The sequence below is a fragment of the Macrobrachium nipponense genome, chromosome 26 (genome assembly GCF_015104395.2).
Source record: "Macrobrachium nipponense isolate FS-2020 chromosome 26, ASM1510439v2, whole genome shotgun sequence".
In the NCBI taxonomy this organism is placed as follows: Eukaryota; Metazoa; Arthropoda; class Malacostraca; order Decapoda; family Palaemonidae; genus Macrobrachium; species Macrobrachium nipponense.
Window position 1 is genome coordinate 14731829 of NC_087215.1, and position 20254 is coordinate 14752082.

Sequence of the window (20254 nt, forward strand, 5' to 3'; positions counted from 1 at the left end):
CTCCCCCCATCCCCCCCCTCTTCATCCCCCTGAAAATAAGTTGGGGTGGGGTGGGTGGTATGGAGTGAAGTGATGTGTTTATTTATGTCTCCCTTTTCAAGAGTGCCAGGAATGTTGCCAGAAATATAAATGACGTTTATTTTCTTGGGGTTGTTGTTCATTGTTTGTTTATGTTCGGGATGATCACTTCATTTAATTACATTTCTTTAGTAACTTGGTTACTTCTCTTAGTGTTTTACTGAAGTTTTTTTCAGGCCTTCATACCGTTGTTCCTTATTGGGAGTATGTTGTCAATTTGTTATCATGTTCAATTTATTTGGTTCGTTTATGATTTTAGTTAAAGTGAAGTTGAATATTATCCCATGAGATACAAATAACATTCTCTCTCTCTCTCTCTCTCTCTCTCTCAGTCTCTCTCTCAAAAGACAAATATAGAATATTTCTGTTTTTGATATTCCCTATAAAAACGAAAAGCCCCACCCCAACAGTCCAAAGTCACATTGAAGGAACCATCCGAATTCTGAAACCTCCAGACATTGGATATATACATAATATAGGTAAGGAGGGAGGGGGCCCAAATAAGCCTAATGGTGACAAATGACGCAAACGCCACGAATTTGAAGAGTCCCCTAGACCCTCTCCCGTCTGGGTGTCAAAACAGATAGTACCTGTTTTTCTTTGTTCGGGTGAGGTCGGGAATTTCATTCATATCAGCCGATGGGAAGTTGAGAGTTATCAAAACTGCATCGAGTGATTCTTGCCTACAGAGCTGCGAAAGTTGGTATGATACTGATTCTGAATTTCTTATTTCAAAATAATATTTCCGAAATTCTGAATCGCGTATAATAGACTTAAGGAAAGGTTCCCTCCCAATATAACCGCTTTTATAGGAAGGTAAATTACTCTTTGATAAGAGATATGAATAGATTAAATAAAAAAAAAAAAACTCCTGCGTATAACATCCTCTTGCTATCTGTTTTGCTGTTTCGAACTTCTAATCCGAATGACTTACGACCTTTGTAACGTCTCATGTAGGAACCGAGATTGTAAGGACTTTGGGGAGTTGAGATAGAAGTAGAGGTATTTCTGGCGTATCAGGTTTCACAGGTAGACGGAGGGATGCGTATACCCTCAATCTTAAAGAAAATAAAATAATAAATAAATAAACAAATAAATAAATAAAAAAAAAGTAAAAAAAAAAAACGAGAAGTAAATAAAAAGAAAAATTAAAGCAATAGTAAGCCAACACTTTCCTTGGCTCCCATACTTGTATACTGGGTATTATCACCGCGTAAGTTTTGGCTGTCTCGTTAAATAGAATAGTCTACTTGGCTGGGATTTTCCTGCCGTCCAGGTAATGAATGCGGTCATTCCGCTAATGAAGCGGCCGCTTGATGGAAACACTTTCTCTAGAGTTATATCTTGAGTATGGGATCATTATGGAGTTTTATCGGGTGATTCATAAATTATATTCCTGCCTTTGCTAGCGTGGAGAGAGAGAGAGAGAGAGAGAGAGAGAGAGAGGGGTACGTTGTTATAAATGTACTTATCGAAGAGTCTCGTTGTACTAAAATTAACATTTCATAGTGTACTGTTTACAATGATGAAGATTAAGGTATTGCTATGTTATCCCTCGGTTAATTAGTTGTTAGGTTAACAGATATTCAGACATGTTTGTTTGAGCTTTATTTCCAAATTGAAATTATTAGTTAATCATTAAAATAACTGCCGTCCTACCTTCCAGATATTAATGCCCTGTTATCCTGAACCATACTAGATTCGCACGTATTGTTCTGAAATAGTTCCGGTAATTCTAATGGTAACTTTTGTTGCTGCGTCCGAAGCCACTTTTCAGCCTTTCGAATAACTACAGCAGTCGGGCCAAGTCTTGACTGTTTCCTATGGAATTGCGTCCTTTTTTTTTTTTTTTTTTTTTTCTTGAAGTTTGCGTTTGCTTTCCGTCTGTCAGTCTCAAACTCGGCCTTTGCTTCCAGAACGAAATCAGGCTTCTGAAAAAAATATAAATTTCTTCTTTTCTTCCTCCTCATTATTGTGACAGTTCGACAACGTTTTTTGTCCGTGTATTTTATTTTTTTTCCTATAGGTAGTATTGAAGCTGATATCGAAGAATATTGCCATCGAGAAATTGTCATTTAAGTCTGGAATCAAATATCGGAGAGGTTTGCTTAAGTGGAGTGAATATAATAAATGTTATTTTGTATCTCTCTTTATAAGAATAACTTGATAGAACTAAAGCTTTACGTCAAGCGTTTGAGGTACCCAATGAAAGATATTACTTATTATCTTCAACATCACGCCCTTAAGTAATACGCACAGTAGCAGAATAGCGTACGTATTTCTAAGCCATACATCTTGATTTTTACCCTGCGATCGTTTCACCAGAATAATTCCTTCCCCCACCCCCCCCAACCTCCGACTCTTTCTGACGTTTGATTCGCCAGCGAATGTACGTTTAAACGTTTGACGACGTCTGCAGTGAAAGCGTTTATTTTCTTTTTTAAAGCTCCCTGGAACTGGACCCCCTGTCGAGGGGAGTCGGGTGACTGAGAGGAAGTTGGGACTGGGGGGGATACCCCAAGGCAACGGGCAAATCCTAGCGAGGAAGGAGTTCGCGAGAATGCCTTGAAGGAGAGCTAGGAAGACCCCTAAAGGATCGACCTTAGCGTCGTCTTAGCTCGGGAGGAAAGAAAGCGGGCGCTTTCGCCTTGACGTATCCGTGCTTGAAGGACTTGAGTGCTTGAACGGGTTGAAAGCTGAGCGAAGGCAAGGGAAAGATTAGATTTGTTCAAGAAAGCGAAGAAGGAAAGAGGCAAAGAGGGCAAAGGGAAATAAAAAATAAAGTAGCTAATAAGAGAAGGGAACTGGTGAGACAGTGATGAATTTGAAGGTGTGGGAAGAGGTAAGCTTTTGTTGGAATTAATTTTTGTGAAAGGCTTTACTTGTTTATTTAGTTGAGTATGCCATTTAATTTGCTGTTTCAACGTTTTCTTTATTGTCATTTGAATTATGAGTTTTATTAAATAATCTAAGTTTATTGAAACACTGCATTATTATTAATTGTATTGTATTGCTTTAATTTTGAGTGATTTGCCTTTGTAATTGTTGAGTAAGAAATTTGAGGATAAGTGATTGTTACTGTTTTGTGATCCTGTAAGATTTTCCGATGACTTCTTGTCATCGTTTGTTGTAAGAATCTAAACAGAATACAGTTAGAAACAGCGGCGTCACCACCCGCTTTCCTTTCTCAACCCTTCTTGGAAGTTGTTAGTCATATATTAAGAACATTTTGGTGCCCAGACCCCGGGAAAGGATATCAAGAACCCGTTTGTGAGTAATTATATGCTAATAAATAGTTTCAAGATGGAGAATTTGTTAAGAAGAGAAAGGCAGCCAAGGATTGGGGTTTCTAGGCTAGGAAAGGAACTCGTAAGTTTATTAGGAAGGCCTGTCCTTAGTGCAGTTGAATTGAAGGCTGTTATTGAAAATTTTGATATTCGTTTGTCCAAGTTAGATGAAGTACAGTCAGAAATAGAAGTTGAGTTAGAAAGTGACTTGCTTGATGATGACTTGGACAAGGCCTTTGAGTTTAGAACAACGTCTCTTATACCTAGGATTAAGGCTGCTGAGAAACTCCTAGAGTTAGACAAAACGTTGACGATGATAGTAGTACTACTAATGGATCTTCAGGTGCACAAGTGAAGCTGCCTAAGCTAGAACTGCCGAAATTTAAAGAAGTGACAGAATGGCAGTCCTTTTGGGACCAGTTCAGTTGCCATGTAGACAATTCAGATATACCAGTAATAAGTAACGTTTAGTTATTTAGCGTCATTGCTGGAAGGAGAAGCCCAAATCAGTTATCTCAGGTCTATCACTAAGTGGGTAAAATTATAAGATGCAGTGATCTACTTAAGGAGAGATTTGGAAGGCCTGAGAGGTTGATATTTGCCCATGTTCAAGCACTTTTAAATGGCAAGGTTCCTGTTAAGGCAGGAGGCCCTAAGTATGTTTACCTGCTGTGGAATCTACAGGATGAGTTGTTGACGCATATCAGAAGTTTAGAGGCTTTAGGTGTATCTGGTAAGCAGTGCGAAGTTTTCCTGACGCCAATTATTCTTTCTCGTCTTCCGAGTGAAATATGAATGGAGTGGGCTAGGAAAGGCGCTGGTCCATGAAAGTGATTTGAATGGCTTCTGAAATTCTTACAAGAAGAAAATTGAAACTATTGAAAGATCTGAGACATTTAAAGATGTTAATTCTAGGAAAACCACAAAAAATCCTAGTGTATCTAAGAAAAAAGAAACTGGCACTCTAAGGGCTCAAGGGAGAAGGTAACCTCTGCATCTGCTCTGCATACCTCATCAGAGGTTGAATATCCTATCTGTGGATTTTGTGCTAAATAAAAAACATAAAACAGGAAAATTGTTATGAAACCTTAGAGATTGAATGGGCACCCAACAGCGTGCTGAGAAAATAAAATCTGCTGGATTGTGCTTTAAGTGTTTAAAAAAGGGTAATTTAGCTAAAGGGTGTTATTCCAAGTGTAAAAAATGTAATGGAAAACATAACCTCATAAGTGTGGTATTAAGTTGGATTCAAATAAGGATAATGACTCCATGAAAAGGTTGCAGTAGAGAACAGGTCTGAAATTGTAAATAAAGGTAATGAGCAGGGTTCGCTGTTAATTTTGCTGGAGCTGCTCGTCATAAACGTTGCTTCTACAAATGTAACTTGTACTATTTTACAAACTGCAAAGGTTCGTGTTGTGGGATCTAATGGCATACCTATTGAAGCAAGAGCTTTGTTTGACTCGGGTCTGACCGTACTTATGTTAGTAGTAATATTGTAAAGAAATGTAAACCTGAGGTGGATTACTAGTCAGCCCCTTGCATATTCAGTGTTTGGAGGTGACAAGTCAAGTAAGAGTAGCCCTAAGTTAACATTTATAAAATTGTAAAGGTTACTTGAATTTCTGTAATAATTTATCACATCTTTGTTGACAGCTGTTGAGATTCCTAAGATATGTCAGCCCTTGATTAGACCAGTTATTCCAAATAATATGTTAAACGCCTTTTCTCATGTACAAACTTGCTGATGATTATAAGAATAATTCACATGTGAATATTGATTATTGAATTTTAGGTTTTGCCTATATTGATAGGTTTGGATGCATACTGGCAGTTCATAAGTCTGATGATGTAATTCAATTTGATGGAATTGTAGCTCAAAACTCTGTATTGGTTGGGTACTGTCTGGTGCCTGCATGCTAATCCTTTTTTTATCCCTTTGTTACGTCATCTCAAATGAGTGTATTTCAAAGGTGTCTGATTATGATGTAAGTAAATTTTGGGATCTGGAATCTGTAGGGATTTAGTCTAAGGATCCAATAATCAATTAGAGTCAAATTTCACATTGCAGGAATTTTCTGAGAAAATTCAATTTGTTGAAGGTAAATATGAAGTAGCCCTACCTTGGTAAAAGTGAACAGCTAAGAGTGTATTAATAGATAATAAAACACTTGCTTTAAAGAGATTAATAAATTACACTGTAAATTGGGATAAGGATGTTAAGCTGAAAACTGAGTATTACAAGGTTTTTGATGAGTATGAAAAGGAGGGTATAACTTGAGGAAATTCCTAGCAATGAGATTAGTAGTGGTTTTCCCTATTTTTTATATGCCTCACAGATCTGTTGTAAGAGAGGCTAGTACAAGTACAAAGGTAAGACCTTGTTTTTGATGCTTCCGTGCTAGTTACAATGGAGTATCTTTGAATGATTGTCTCCAAACTGGCCCCTCTCTTAACCCGACTTAGTAAAAATACTGATTCGATTTAGGAGATGGCCTATAGCCTTGTCAGGTGATATCAACAAGGCATTTTTACAAGTGAGTATGAGACGAGAAGATGGAGATGTACATCGTTTCTTACTGAAGTGTGAAAATGGTATTAGAATTATGAGATTTCGGCGTGTTCCATTTGGTAACACTGCTAGCCCCTTTTTATTAAATGCTACAATTCTATATCATCTTGAACAGTGTAAAATGACTTAGGTAATACAAAGAGTTAAAGGAAAATATGTGTAGTAGATAATTGGTTGAGTGGGTGCGACAGCTTTTAATGAAGCTTATGCCCAAGTTCAGTGAGGCTCGTAAGGTTTTATCTCTGGAAGGTATGCCTTTGACCAAATGGGTTTCTAATAGCAAATTAGTGACTTCTAGATTTTATGATAGAATTAATCTTATTAAAGAAGATGAAGCTACTAGTGTGTTAGGATTGCATTGGTATAACAATTCTGATACATTTTCCTTTCATGGAATTGAACTAAGCTCCAAGGTAGAGCTGGAGTTGACCAAACGATCAGTTTTGAGTCTTATTGCTAAATTATTTGATCCTCTGGATCTTATAAAGTCCTTTGTAATGTATGGTTAAATACTCTTCCAGGACATTTGGAGATTGGGTCTTCTTTGGGATGATTTATTACCTCTGGAACTGCAGGTTAAGTTTCAGAAGTGGGTCTAGAGTGCTAAATTTCTGAATCTTGGAATGTTAATAGGTGCTATTTTCCTGATACTTCATGGGCAGGTCTTTGTAAAATTGAATTACATGCCTTTGGAGATGCTTCCACAAAGGGGTATGGTGCTTGTGTATATATACGAACCTGCTCCAGGATGGTTCTTATAAGGTGTCATTGGTGGCATCCAGATCTAGAGTAGCACCTATCAAGACAGTAACTCTTCCTAGACTGGAATTAATGGGGAGGTTTATTATGTTCAAGGTTAGTAGTTTTTGTAAAGAATGCTCTAAGTTTGGGTAATGATACCTCCCTCATATGTGGACTGATTCTAAAAATAGCACTTGCTTGGATTCAAGGAGACCCTTGTAAATGGAAACCCATTTGTAGCTAACAGAGTTACTGAAATCCAAAGTATAACTCCACCTAGCTGTTGGCATCATTGTTCAGGAATTGACAACCCCTCTGATTTGATATCCAGGGGGATGTTAGGTGATCAGCTTTTCAGCTAACAGTTTACGGGTAAATGGTCCCTCCTGGCTATCTGAACCTTTGTATTTTTGTCATGAAGGTAAACAATTGTTTTCTACTATGGAAGAAGCTAATTGTAAGGACGATATGACTTGTGTTGCTCTCAGTTTAGACACATCTTTGTTTGAATTTGATAGATGGAGTCACTTTAGTAAAGCTCAGCATGTAATGGCTTGGGTTTTGAGATTTGTACATAACTGTAAAATGCATGTAATTAAATGTTTTTTGGGAACTTCTGGCCCATTGACTTCAGATGAATTAGAGAAGGCCAAAACTAAAATGATTTATTGTGTACAGAGAGAAGTCTATCCCTCGGAAGTTAATGCTTTATTGAGAAAAAAAACCTATTTCAAAGGGGTCAAGTTTGTGTAAATTGGATCCTTCTCTAGATGAAGCAAGGTTATTGAGAATTAAGGGTAGGCTTGAGCATGCAGATTTAACCTATGAAAGTAAACACCCAGTAATTAATACCCGAATGTCACTTTGCTAAACTACTTGTCAGCTTTCAACATATATTTCTTAAACATGCAGGTGTTTCTTCCATTATGTCTTCCTTAAGAAGTAGTTTTTGGGTAATAGGAATTAGAATATTAGCCAAGTCTGTCATCAAGAAATGTGTTAGATGTCAAAGACATGATTCAAGGGCTGTGCAGTCAACCTGTAGCTCCTTTACCAGAATTAAGGGTGAAGGCTGCACCACCATTTACTGTAACTGGTCTCGACTTTGCTGGTCCTCTATTTTGTGCTGATTTTGCATCGAAAAAAGTTTTATATTTTGTTTTTCACGTGTGCTGTAGTCCGCGCCATACATGTAGAGCTTAACTGACTCCATGAGTGTCTTTGACTGTATGCTTGCAATTCGCAGATTCATTGCTCGTAGGGGCCTTCCATCAGTGCTGTACTCCGATAATTGCTAAGACCTTTGTTGCATGTGTCAGTGAATTGCAAAAGGTTTATGGACACCTGTCTCCCCACTGGAGATTTATAGTTCCAAGGTCTCCTTGGTGGGGAGGTTGGTGGGAACGTTTAATAAGATCAGTAAAGTCTGCTGTTCGAAAAACTTTAGGTGGTAATTATATTTCCAGGTGTGAATTAGAAACGACCTTACATGAAGTTGAGGCATGTGTAAATTCCAGGCCTTTGACTTTTGTTAGTGAAGAACCTGATGCCCCTGTCCCTTTATCTCCCTCTCATTTTCTTATTGGGAGAAGTACAGGTTTTCAAACTCCGGTGAACACTGACCCTTCTTGTATTTCAGCTAAGGATTTAAGTGATAGAGAAAAATCTTAAGAAGGCAGATCTTAAATAAGTTTTGGACTGTGTGGAGCAATGATTATATCAGGAATTTACCTTGTGTTGTTAAGGGTTTCACTCCAAATTGTGACTGAAAAAGGGCGATTTAGTGTTAGTGAAGGAAGATAATTTGTCCAGACTGCATTGGCCCTTGGGTGTAAATGTAAAGTGTAAATGTAAAACTTCCAAAGGGGTAATTACCGCCAGGCCTATACAAAGATTACATTATCTGGAAATTTCAAGTTTTGACTCTGAAGCTATAACAGAAACCATAAATGAATCCATGCCTGAATCCCCTCTTGAGAAATCTAAGTCTGTATTCCCTCTTGAGTACTCTGTTGAGAATCGCACCCGATCGGGCAGGATAACTAAGGTTCCCTAAGAAACTAGATTTGTGAGCATATAGGTTTTGTAGCTAGATTCACAGTTTATTCAAGATTTGTAAGTCCATTTTGCTATGAATAACATTTATCCTAATTTATTGTTTATTTTTGTCTCAGCAAACATCAGTTTGAGTTACTGCTACAGAATCTATTGAAATTACTGTTAAATTTTAACTTCCTATTTGAGACAAATTACCAGTGTAACTTACTGAATGTTATTGGACTGTACCTTGATCATTATTATGTTTTCTTGATAAGGAGTTATGACTCCTATGGTGGGGATAATGTTGGAATTAACTTTGTGAAAGGCTTTACTTGTTTATTTAGTTGAGTATGCCATTTAATTTGCTGTTTCAACGTTTTCTTTTTTTTATTGTCATTTGAATTATGAGTTTTATTAAATAATCTAAGTTTATTGAAACCCTGCATTATTATTAATTGTATTGTATTGCTTTAATTTTGAGTGATTTGCCTTTGTAATTGTTGAGTAAGAAATTTGAGGATAAGTGATTGTTACTGTTTTGTGATCCTGTAAGATTTTCCGATGATTCTTGTCATCGTTTGTTGTAAGAATTTAAACAGAATACAGTTAGAAACAGCGGCGTCACCACCCGGCTTTCCTTTCTCAACCCTTCTTGGAAGTTGTTAGTCATATATTAAGAACAGTCTTATTTTCTCTTTTTTCCTGATATTATTCAAATGGTAAGGACGTCTGACAGTGATAAAAGCATGTTTTTATATATACATGTATATATGTGTGAGAGTAATATAATATATTATATATATAATATATATCTTTATATATATATATATATAGAATATTATATATAATATTATACACCTCCGTTACTCGTACTTCTTGAACCTTTAGCAAACGTCAAAAGACTTTTACCCAATATCTACCCAACCAGTAACTTGATTCCTTTCTTGAAGTCCCAGTGACAGTTTGCTGTCGTGATGCTAATGGATTTCGCCCACAATATATTCAGTTTCTTTAGTTTTCGATGTTTGAAGATTTCAGAATATATATCTTGGAGCGATTCTGGATTTTATTCCATAATTTGCAATGTTTGTATTTTATTCCATATTTTGTAATGTTTTGATTGTAGTCCACATCTGGCAATGTTTAGATTTTATTCCACATATTGCAATGTTTTGATAGTGGTCCAAATCTTGAAATGTTTTTATTTTATTCCACATATTGCAATGTTTTGATTGTATTCTACATCTTGCAGTGTTTTTTTTGCAGTCCACATCTTGCAATGTTTTGATTGTGGTCCACATCTTGCAATGTTTTGATTGTATTCCACATCTTGCAATGTTTTTGATTGTGTTCCACATCTTTGCAATGTTTTGATAGTGGTCCAAATCTTGCAATGTTTTTATTTTATTTCCACATCTTGCAATGTTTTGATTGTGTTTCCACATCTTGCAATGTTTTGATTGTGTTCCACATCTTGCAATGTTTTGATTGTGTTTCCATCACTTGCAATGTTTTGATATAGGTCCACATCTTGCAATGTTTTGATTGTGTTCCACATCTTGCAATGTTTTGATTGTGTTCCACATCTTGCAATGTTTTGATTGTGTTCCACATCTTGCAATGTTTTGATTGTGTTCCACATCTTGCAATGTTTTGATTGTGTTCCACATCTTGCAATGTTTTGATTGTGTTCCACATCTTGCAATGTTTTGATAGTGGTCCAAATCTTGCAATGTTTTTATTTTATTCCACATCTTGCAATGTTTTGATTGTGGTCCACATCTTGCAGTGTGTGTGTGTTTTTTTTTTAGTCCACATCTTGCAATGTTTTGATTGTATTCCACATCTTGCAATGTTTTGATTGTGTTCCACATCTTGCAATGTTTTGATTGTGTTCCACATCTTGCAATGTTTTGATAGTGGTCCACATCTTGCAATGTTTTGATTGTGTTCCACATCTTGCAATGTTTTGATTGTATTCCACATCTTGCAATGTTTTGATTGTGGTCCACATCTTGCAGTGTTTTGGTTTGATTCCACATCTTGCAATGTTTTTATTGTGGTCCACATCTTGCAGTGTTTTTCTTTGATTCCACATCTTGCAATGTTTTGATTGTGGTCCACATCCCCCTGCAACTCTTTTTATTTGATTCCACATCTTGCAGTGTTTTGATTTGATTCCACATCTTGCAATGTTTTGATTGTGGTCCACATCTTGCAGTGTTTTAATTTGATTCCACATCTTGCTATGTTTTTATTGTGGTCCACATCTTGCAGTGTTTTTATTTGATTCCACATCTTTCAATGTTTTCTTGCAATGTTTTGATTGTGGTCCACATCTTGCAATCTTTTTATTTGATTCCACATCTTGCAGTGTTTTAATTTGATTCCACATCTTTCAATGTTTTCTTGCAATGTTTTGATTGTGGTCCACATCTTGCAATCTTTTTATTTGATTCCACATCTTGCAATGTTTTGATTGTGTTCCACACCTTGCAATGTTTTGATTGTGGTCCACATCTTGCAGTGTTTTGATTTTATTCCACATATTACAATGTTTTGATTGGTGGAGAGGAGGACAGGTTGACTGGCTTTGATAAACAATTTTTTCTTATTATAGAAATCTCATAATCACAATGAGGTTTCTTGTTATGCAAATGAAAAAATGTCAGTGCTGATTATCTATATGCGGCTTGAATTCAGTTACAAAAACAAAGTAAAAAAAAAATTAAATAAAAACTAGGAAATCAACTGCCATCTTGGAGACGACTTGGAATTTGAACATTAGTTGGAGGATTTTATAAATATGAAAAACAAGGTGTCACGGACATCACCAAATCGGAAAGTAGGGACTTTTAAGAAGCAGAAAAGGGAGCCAGGAGCAATATTTATAGGCAGAGCCCGACACTCAAATTATTCGAGTGAGTATTAGTCTGCTATATTCTGCTGGAAATAAATTTCAGTATCAGGAAAAGGATGCAACATTCAGGCGAGGAAGTTTTCCCGTTGTGGACGTTGTGTGGCTTGGCTGCAGTGCTCTCTATATTATTACTTTTTATTAATTAGCTCTTAATTACGAGACATTTGAACATCCCCTAGAATAATCACAGGAAATACATCTGACATATATATATATATATATATATATATATATATATATATATATATATATATATATATATATATATATTATATATATTGCTACTTTCAAAATGCATATTTCCCCTCTTTGAAATGTCACATAGAATTGTGCAACATTTTTTCAGATTCCTAGATAGTTTAGAGATAGGATGTTTTAAATTTGTGTTCAGATTTCGCATAACATATTGTTAAAGAATATATATATATAACATAGAATGTAAAAAGAGAGAGATTTTCTTTGTCCGTTCGAAACTATGATTGTTTCCCCTTTTATGTCAACACTGTAAGAATAGAGGGTCTGCGAGATACGTTTGCTATCCTATTCTGTCAACGCGTTTGATAACAAGCTCAAATCTCATTTCTGTTTTGAGAATCTTGTCATCGTATGTGATACCCTTCTGCTTCGAGCAATCGAGTAGAGTACGTGTCTGTTGAGCAGAATCGTCTCATACGTGTATATCTTTGCCAAGTCCAACGTGGGGGGGGATTACACATTTCTTTATGAAGGTTGCGTCAGATTTCGAAGATTCTGGAAGAGTTATTGTCTCAAAACGTTTTGTGTCATCTCCTCAGTACAGTTTTCGCAAGGGAAGAAGATTTCATTATATCATAGGACCTCGAGGCGGTCAGATCTCTCCCCCTCTCTCTCTCTCTCTCTCTCTCTCTCTCTTCTCTCTCTCTCTCTCTCTCTCTCTCTCTCTCGACATCCTTGAGATTATATTAACGTAACGTAAATTGGTCACTCGTAACTTAGAATTTCATATTTGATATTTCTTAGAGTTTGTTTAGTGTTATTTAGTTTTTTTTGTGGAATCTGAACAAACATTGTTTCGTAACGGTGCCTGGCTTTTGTGAAAGTATAATACAAGCTGAAGCAAGAAAGAAAGAAGTTGGTATACCAAGGTAAAGTGTGTTATATTTTTATTAGTTGCCACTAATAATTGTTAGGAACAGTGATTAACTAATAACTAATAACTAATAATGGATAGGAACTATGGTTTAACAAATAAACTGATAACAGATGGTTGTGAAGGTTTGGTAAAAACTGTTGGTTATAATGTTTTGAGTGAAAAAGATTTACACTTTTACACATTGCGTATTTTTGTGTTTTGTGTTTGTTCCATTGTTTGTGCACTATTTCATTTTCTTATTGAAGTGTGTCTTTTTATTTTATATTTTCATTTGCATTCACAATTTAATTGACTTAGTTATTTTCATTGCTTAATCATTGCACATTTAATTAAATTTAACACTTGTGAATTAATTTGCATTTACTTAGAATTCTTTTCAAGTTTTATTATTGTTTAGCACTTGTGAATTAATTTCTAATTTTCAATTATTGCCTAACACTTTTGAATTTTGATTGAATTAATTTTCTTGAATTTTGTGATAAATTAATTTTGATTTAATTTTACTTAATTTGATTCAAAAATTAATTAAACTTTACTTTGTTTTCAAGTAACAGTAATTTTCCCTGATATTGTCAATTTCACTTATAAATTTTGAGTTTAATAATAAATTTTTGTATTTAAAATTTTTATAAGTGTTTTTATTTTATACCAGTATATTTGCATTTGATTATATTGATGATAGGTAGAAACATAGAGTGGTAATTGATCGCCTTTCCTTCAATTTACTTGAAGTGACTTAGAACCAGGGAAGTACTTAGACTTCTGAAATCAGGGAAATACTTAGACTTTTAAAGTTGTTGATGGAGTGATGCCCTTTGATTAATTTCATTACTTACAAGATTACCTCACACCTGTTTTGATGAACTTAGTCTGATTTTCTGCAATACTGGTAAGTGTTAAGGGATCACTGTTGCCTTTAGAGTATTCAGTCGTTTAGTACGTGTTATGAGGGTTCAGGTATATGGCTTTTGTTGAGGTAATAATTGATGAATGGTAACCAGATATTTGGCACTTCGTAACAATATATATATATATATATATATATATATATATATATATATATATATATATATATATATATATATATATATATATTATATATATATATTATTTGAAGAACCTCATGAAAACTGGATTGTATATAACGGAGTTATTTATTCGAAATAGTTTGTACCTTTTTTCAAGGACAACCAGTCCTCATTATCAAGTATCCAACAGGAATATTTTGAGGAAATGGTTGAGATCCTAGTGACGGTTCTTAGGAAAAAACAAACAAACCACTTCAAGCAATTTCAGTTTCGTCAGGAGAATAAAATCATTTATTTCCCCAGAAACATTTCAACTAACCTCAATACCCAGACAGTCAGTTTCAGTCTAATCCTCCTCTCCACCACTTTCCTATATGTATTAATACATAGAGAATCTTTCCAATGCAAATTCAGTATTTATAGAAAACAAAAAACCCCACAAATAATTTACCATATGTACATTTTTATTCTGGCCCCCATCTTAATAATTTTTTAAAATAAAATTTAAATTTTTTTTCTATGTTTCCTACTCGCTTTGCGTATCACGAGTCCACAATATCTGGACCAAGAAATAGAATACATAAAAAAGATAGGAAACGATCTCTGCTACCCACCTCATTTAATTGATTTATGTTATCAAAAAGCTCATAAAAAGTTTTATAATGTTGCTATTAATGAAAAAGAAATGCCCAAAAATGTACTTGGCTTACCTTATTTTCGTGGATTTGAAACCATAAAATCAATATTTAAATCGTTTAATGTTAATGTAGTGTTCTCTTATAACAATACCATTAAAGATATGCTAATTAAGAATAGTCCCGTAACAAATAACATCATTTACAAAATTCCTTGTAAGGATTGCCCATCTTTTTACGTTGGTCAGTCTAGTAAAAATTTATGTGTTCGGATTAAGCAGCATATGTATTCAGTTAGAAACAGCCAGACTTCAAATGCACTGTTTATCCATCTGAGTGAAAAAAAATTACTGGAATCGGCAATTATACAAATCACTAATAAAAACAACCTAAATCTTAGTCTGGGAATGTACACCCAGTTACAAAAGCGGTGTCGTCCCGCCACTGCCGCCAGGCCTGGCTCGGAGAGATCATGCCCTTCTTGCCCTGAAAGTGGCCCACGTTCAAACAACCAGTACATAGTTCGAATGGTTCGAAAGGGAGGAGGAGGGAAATTACGGTAATCACGCAAAGAAATCAAATATTGAATGAAATATATATGGACAGAGAGAGAGAGAGAGAGCGCTTTTATTCCTGTTTAGTTATTAATCTGACGGATATACTTGAGACCCTCTGCTTTAAGAAACATGTTATATATTTTTTGGAAAATAATTATGAAATCTTATCACATCGTATTGTTTTTAATCGTTATCACATTTTCTGAATAAAAATGCCTTAAATATTGTTGGAACTGACTCTTAGTATTAATATTATTCAGACGAAAATATCCTTTTTAATTATCCTATAAGCAGCTGTATTTCTCTCTCTCTCTCTCTCTCTCTCTCTCTCTCTCTCTCTCTCTCATTCTGTCCTCCGTCTTATATCGCCTGGATTGACTATTTTAATAATGGTAGATGTTGATATGTTATTTGGATGTGGCCAAGGATCACAAAACCGTAAATGGCTACTCTACCAACTTGCGCTAGGCTGTATCTATTTTTGCCCTAGACTGACTGGATTATAAATACCTGTATTACCAATAATATACGAATCTTCTCACAAAGATGTTACACACCAGGTTTTGTAGCCGTGGGTTGTATAAGTCATTAAAGCATCAGTTTTGCAAGGATATTATTTAATTAATTAATCTATGCTCAACGAACACATTACTTGGGAGTTATCCTAATGTAGTACTACAGGATTTGTATTTAAGGCATAACTTCGTTGAGTTACCAGTATTTGAATGTGATGGGCCACTTGGCTCCACCCCTCACAACCATCTAGGCTACTTAGAGAAAGCATTTCAATTTGCTATATTTCCTATATTATTGAATATTCATTATATTATTTCTGAAACTCTTTGAAAATAAATTATGTGAAATGAAATGCAGTGAAATGTGTGCATCAGTGCATTAATATACTAATGATGGTGGGGTATAAATTATGTAGGTGTTGCAAAACTGTACACTATTAACATATTTAGTACCAAATTATTTGGGGACAGACTTTAGACCTGGTCAGATCGATCGTGGCCACGGATCGATCACATCTTGGCTATCCATCCCCCGCCCCCCGGCTCATGCTTGCTCACTCACTCCGCCTTATTCAGTGGTAAAGTCCAACAAGCCTGTTGGTGTCAACCTCCAGCTATTCAAGAAACCCACCACTTTCGATGTCTCCCTGTTCATTAGTCTTTTATCAGCGATGTTTCTTTTTTGTAATGAAGAATTGTAAACATTTGGAAAATAAATGGCGTATGAAATACTGTCCTCTGAGTATTATTTCACCTTCCAAAAAACATCCATCAGAACAATCTCATAATATCTGTAAGACATTTAAATCCCGGACATGAGGAGGTGCAGGGATAGAAGGATATTTATAACAAGGTGGGGGTTGAAGGTGATGGGGGACAGGTAATATTGGGTGACCTTAATTTAAGTCTTAACGGGTTCGCTTATCAACATTTATAAGGTAATACCTTTACTGATAGCAGTTAATATCAATGATTCTAAGTCGCCATCACGACTGGCACATAGCGTTATAGGGTTACTGAGATCATCTTTGTATATCTGGTTAATGTCTGTAACTATCGCTTACGTTATGAATCCTGGTTCGCCCACGAGGTAACGTGCCATGGACGATCTGTATAGATGAGAAATGCCAGCTCCCTTCCTGCTACCTCATCGTATTGCGAATCTGCTAAACACGCTAAATTTCGCCATTTCTTACCACAGTTGGAATTACTGCCATCTTGATATGATTCACAGTATTTCACTTGATAAACTAACTTAGTACATGCTTTATCCTACTATTTTCACACTAATCTTATCACCGACAGTTCACGAACACTTTTAGATATTTTTCAATTTCCAGACGTATGTTAAATGCGTGATATCTGTTGATTAATCAGACTGTGCGCGGGAATGTCTCACCAAGCAAAATGGCACTGAGAGAGAGAGAGAGGAGAGAGAGAGAGAGAGAGAGAGAGAGAGCCTTTAGGTTCAGATTGTGAGCACAACATCCTTTGTACAGAACTCTTATGTTTCTGTGTACTGGCGAGAGAGAGAGAGAGAGAGAGAAGAGAGAGAGAGAGAGAGAGAGAGAGTTTTGATGTCTGGAACAGGAGCATCGAGAATCACCTCCTACCTTGTCTGCTCCTGCCCAAAAATCTCCAAACCTCAGCGGCCTTCTGTTGCCATCTCTTGGGTTTGATTTTTGAACGACATAAATTGCAGAGTATCAGGTAAAAGGCTACATACAGAATACCAGTTATGATAGTAACTATAAACTGTCCAAGGAAATGAAGCATTTGCAACAAAAAGCACCACTCCTATCTCTCTCTCTCTCTCTCTTATAAACGTGTCATTAGAATTCAAAAACTCTCCATCTTTCCTCTCCCGATAATTTATTCAGTTACTGTTTTCACGAACTTCTAAATTGTTTTCTACAAAAAGAAAAGAAAAAACTCTCCTAATAGGAATTACCGCCGAATACCCACCCCTCCCCCATTCCCGCCCCACCCCCAAAAAAACAAGCTCATATGAAAAGTCCTTCAAGTTCTAAAAGTGGTAAGTGACTTAATTATGAAAAGTCTCTGATCGAAAGTCAGGAAGTTGTCCAACTGCAGCTTTTAATGTTTTCATAATCTCGCTTCCTGACGCTCAGCTCTCAGCTCCTTTACTCATTCAATAAATGTTTGTTCTTTCTTTATGGTCATGGAACTACTGGTGAATGTAATTTTTTATATTCATGAGGTTGAAAACTATAATCTTTTTATATTTTCATGAAACTAAAAATTACTATTATTTTTTTTTATTTTTTTTTTTTTTTATTTCCGTTAAACTGAAAACTGTTTTGGGATGTAAATCACGTACTACCCTCTCTCTCTCTCTCTCTCTCTCTCTCTCTCTCTCTCTCTCTCTCTCTCTCTCTCTTTCTCTCTCAAGAAAAAGCACTGACAGCTTTTTAGAAGAATTTGAGACTTTATTACCTAGAATTTTATTCCTCACTTAACAAAACTTTATTCCTCATTCACCGAAACTAGGTACGGATGTGCTCCCCATTATTAATACAAAAATCCTATTACGATATCTCTGTAACTAGGTTTTTTGTTTCTCTCTCTCTCTCTCTTCTCTTCTCTCTCTCTCTCTCTCTCTCTCTCTCTCTCTCTCTCTCTTCCTTAGCTCATTGCACCAGTTAGCAAATGCTCCAAGCATCGACAGTAGGCCTCATCAGCAAAATGTCCCGTCTCTCATTATAAAATATAGCAAAATGTCCCGTCTCTCATTATAAAGTAAGTCATTCACTTCTCTTTAGCTAGAAACGTCCGTGTTCTCTGTCCATGAATCTCTCTCTCTCTCTCTCTCTCTCTCTCTCTCTCTCTCTCTCTCTCTCTCTCTTCATCCCAAGAATAACGAACGGTATACTCTTCCCCCTATTTCGTGTTATGTCCACGCTACTTACACTTTCAGCTCACTGTACTGTGAACAGGTTCTCCCCAATTAGATTGGAATGGAATATAGATTCAGGCCAAACGCCAAGCGCTCTGACTATGTCATTTAGCGCTGAAATGCCAATTGAAAGTAGAAAGGTTTGAAAGGTTTAACAGGAAGAAAATCTCAAAGCAGTTGCACTATGACATGAAATGTTGGGAGAGGGTGGAAAGTAAGATGGAAAAACGAAGGGACGCTGCAAAGAACCATAAGTAATGCCTACAGCGCACAGCGTGAGGTGCACTGCAGGAACTACCCCCCTACGGGTCTCCCCAATTAGACTCAAAAGCTTCAAACTCTCTTTTCAGTCCAATTCTTGCTCTATACTTGACTTCCTTAACGAGTTGCTTCGTCAGACCTCTCGTCTTTTTGACCTTCTGCCTAACTAGAGATTCTTCCTGCATATTTGCTGCGTCTTGTTGCTCGCTTTTCTGACAATAGTTCTAAGTCAACCCTTTGATATATTTACCTCACATGATTACCGAATTATTGCCATAGTAGTAGGGTCAAGAAAGATGACCATTAAAGTAAGTTAAAGCGAACGGAATGCAAATTCATCACATTTCCTCTTCTTGTAAAAAGAGGGAAAATGAAAAATAAACACAGATTCGAGAATCTGGTATATACATATACAGCGACCTTTCGCAAAGGCTGTCAACAATTTTCTTTCTTGTTATTTTGCAACTGCTAATTACAGTAATTTGTAAAGTCATCACGCTTCCTTTTGTTATAAATAGGACACAGGAAAAATAAGTAGATTCGAGAATCCCGTAAATATACCGTGAACTTTGGCAAAGGCTCCCAAAAACATTTCAGTAGGGTTGAATTTGAATCCAGTCGCAATGAATTCCCATTCAGGAATAATTCTCGCAACCGTCCTTCCCTTCAGCAGAATACATTACCATTCGTTCCTCAACTCGAATCTTTTCTGCTTGTGGCGATCTCGAGGGAGAAAAGAATAAACTGCGGAAGTTAAAACTGAAAAGTGGTTTCATTAGGGAATTTCGTTCATCGTTGGGACAACAAATACAGCTGCAAATATTTCCATAAGAGTTCTACTCTTTCTTTCGTTCTACGATTTTCGTCAATGTTTCTTTAGAGAAAACGGCAGTCATATATTGTTTGACAGGTCATCTAAAAATTGACTATGATTCAAAAATGGAATTCTAAACAGATGATTATTTGGAAATAGATTTCCAAATTGATGCTATATTGTAGGGGAAACCAACCATTTTACCAGCCTCTCTCTCTCTCTCTCTTTCTGTGTGGTGTGTGTGTGTGTGTGTGTGTGTGTGTGTGTGTTAATCGTATTTCTCATTTCCCAAACTTTTAATAAAAATTATGGTTCATTATTATGATGTTGCATCTAAAATCTCTCAAACAATTTTATTCTAATCGTGATTCTATCACCCACCTTCCTCTCTCTCTCTCTCTCTCTCTCTCTCTCTCTCTCTCTCTCTCTCTCTCTCTCTCTCTCTCTTTCTCCCCGAACCCTGTTGATTTGGTCACATTCAGCTTCCCTCCTGAATTGTAATTTCAGAACAAGTCCCGCCTTCGGTCCTTCGGAACAACCAAAACAATTGGTGGTCACCAGCATCCTATTTTTAACTGAAAATTAGGAAGAAGAAGAAGAAGAAGAAGAGGAAGAAGGAGAAGAAGAAAAAGGAGGAGGAGGGGGAGGACGAGGAAATGAGATTGACGCTGAATACCTGACAAAATAAAAATACATATTAACAACGCATCAGTTTGGAAAGAAAGTTATTAGAGGGAATTTGGGATAAAGTCCCTCC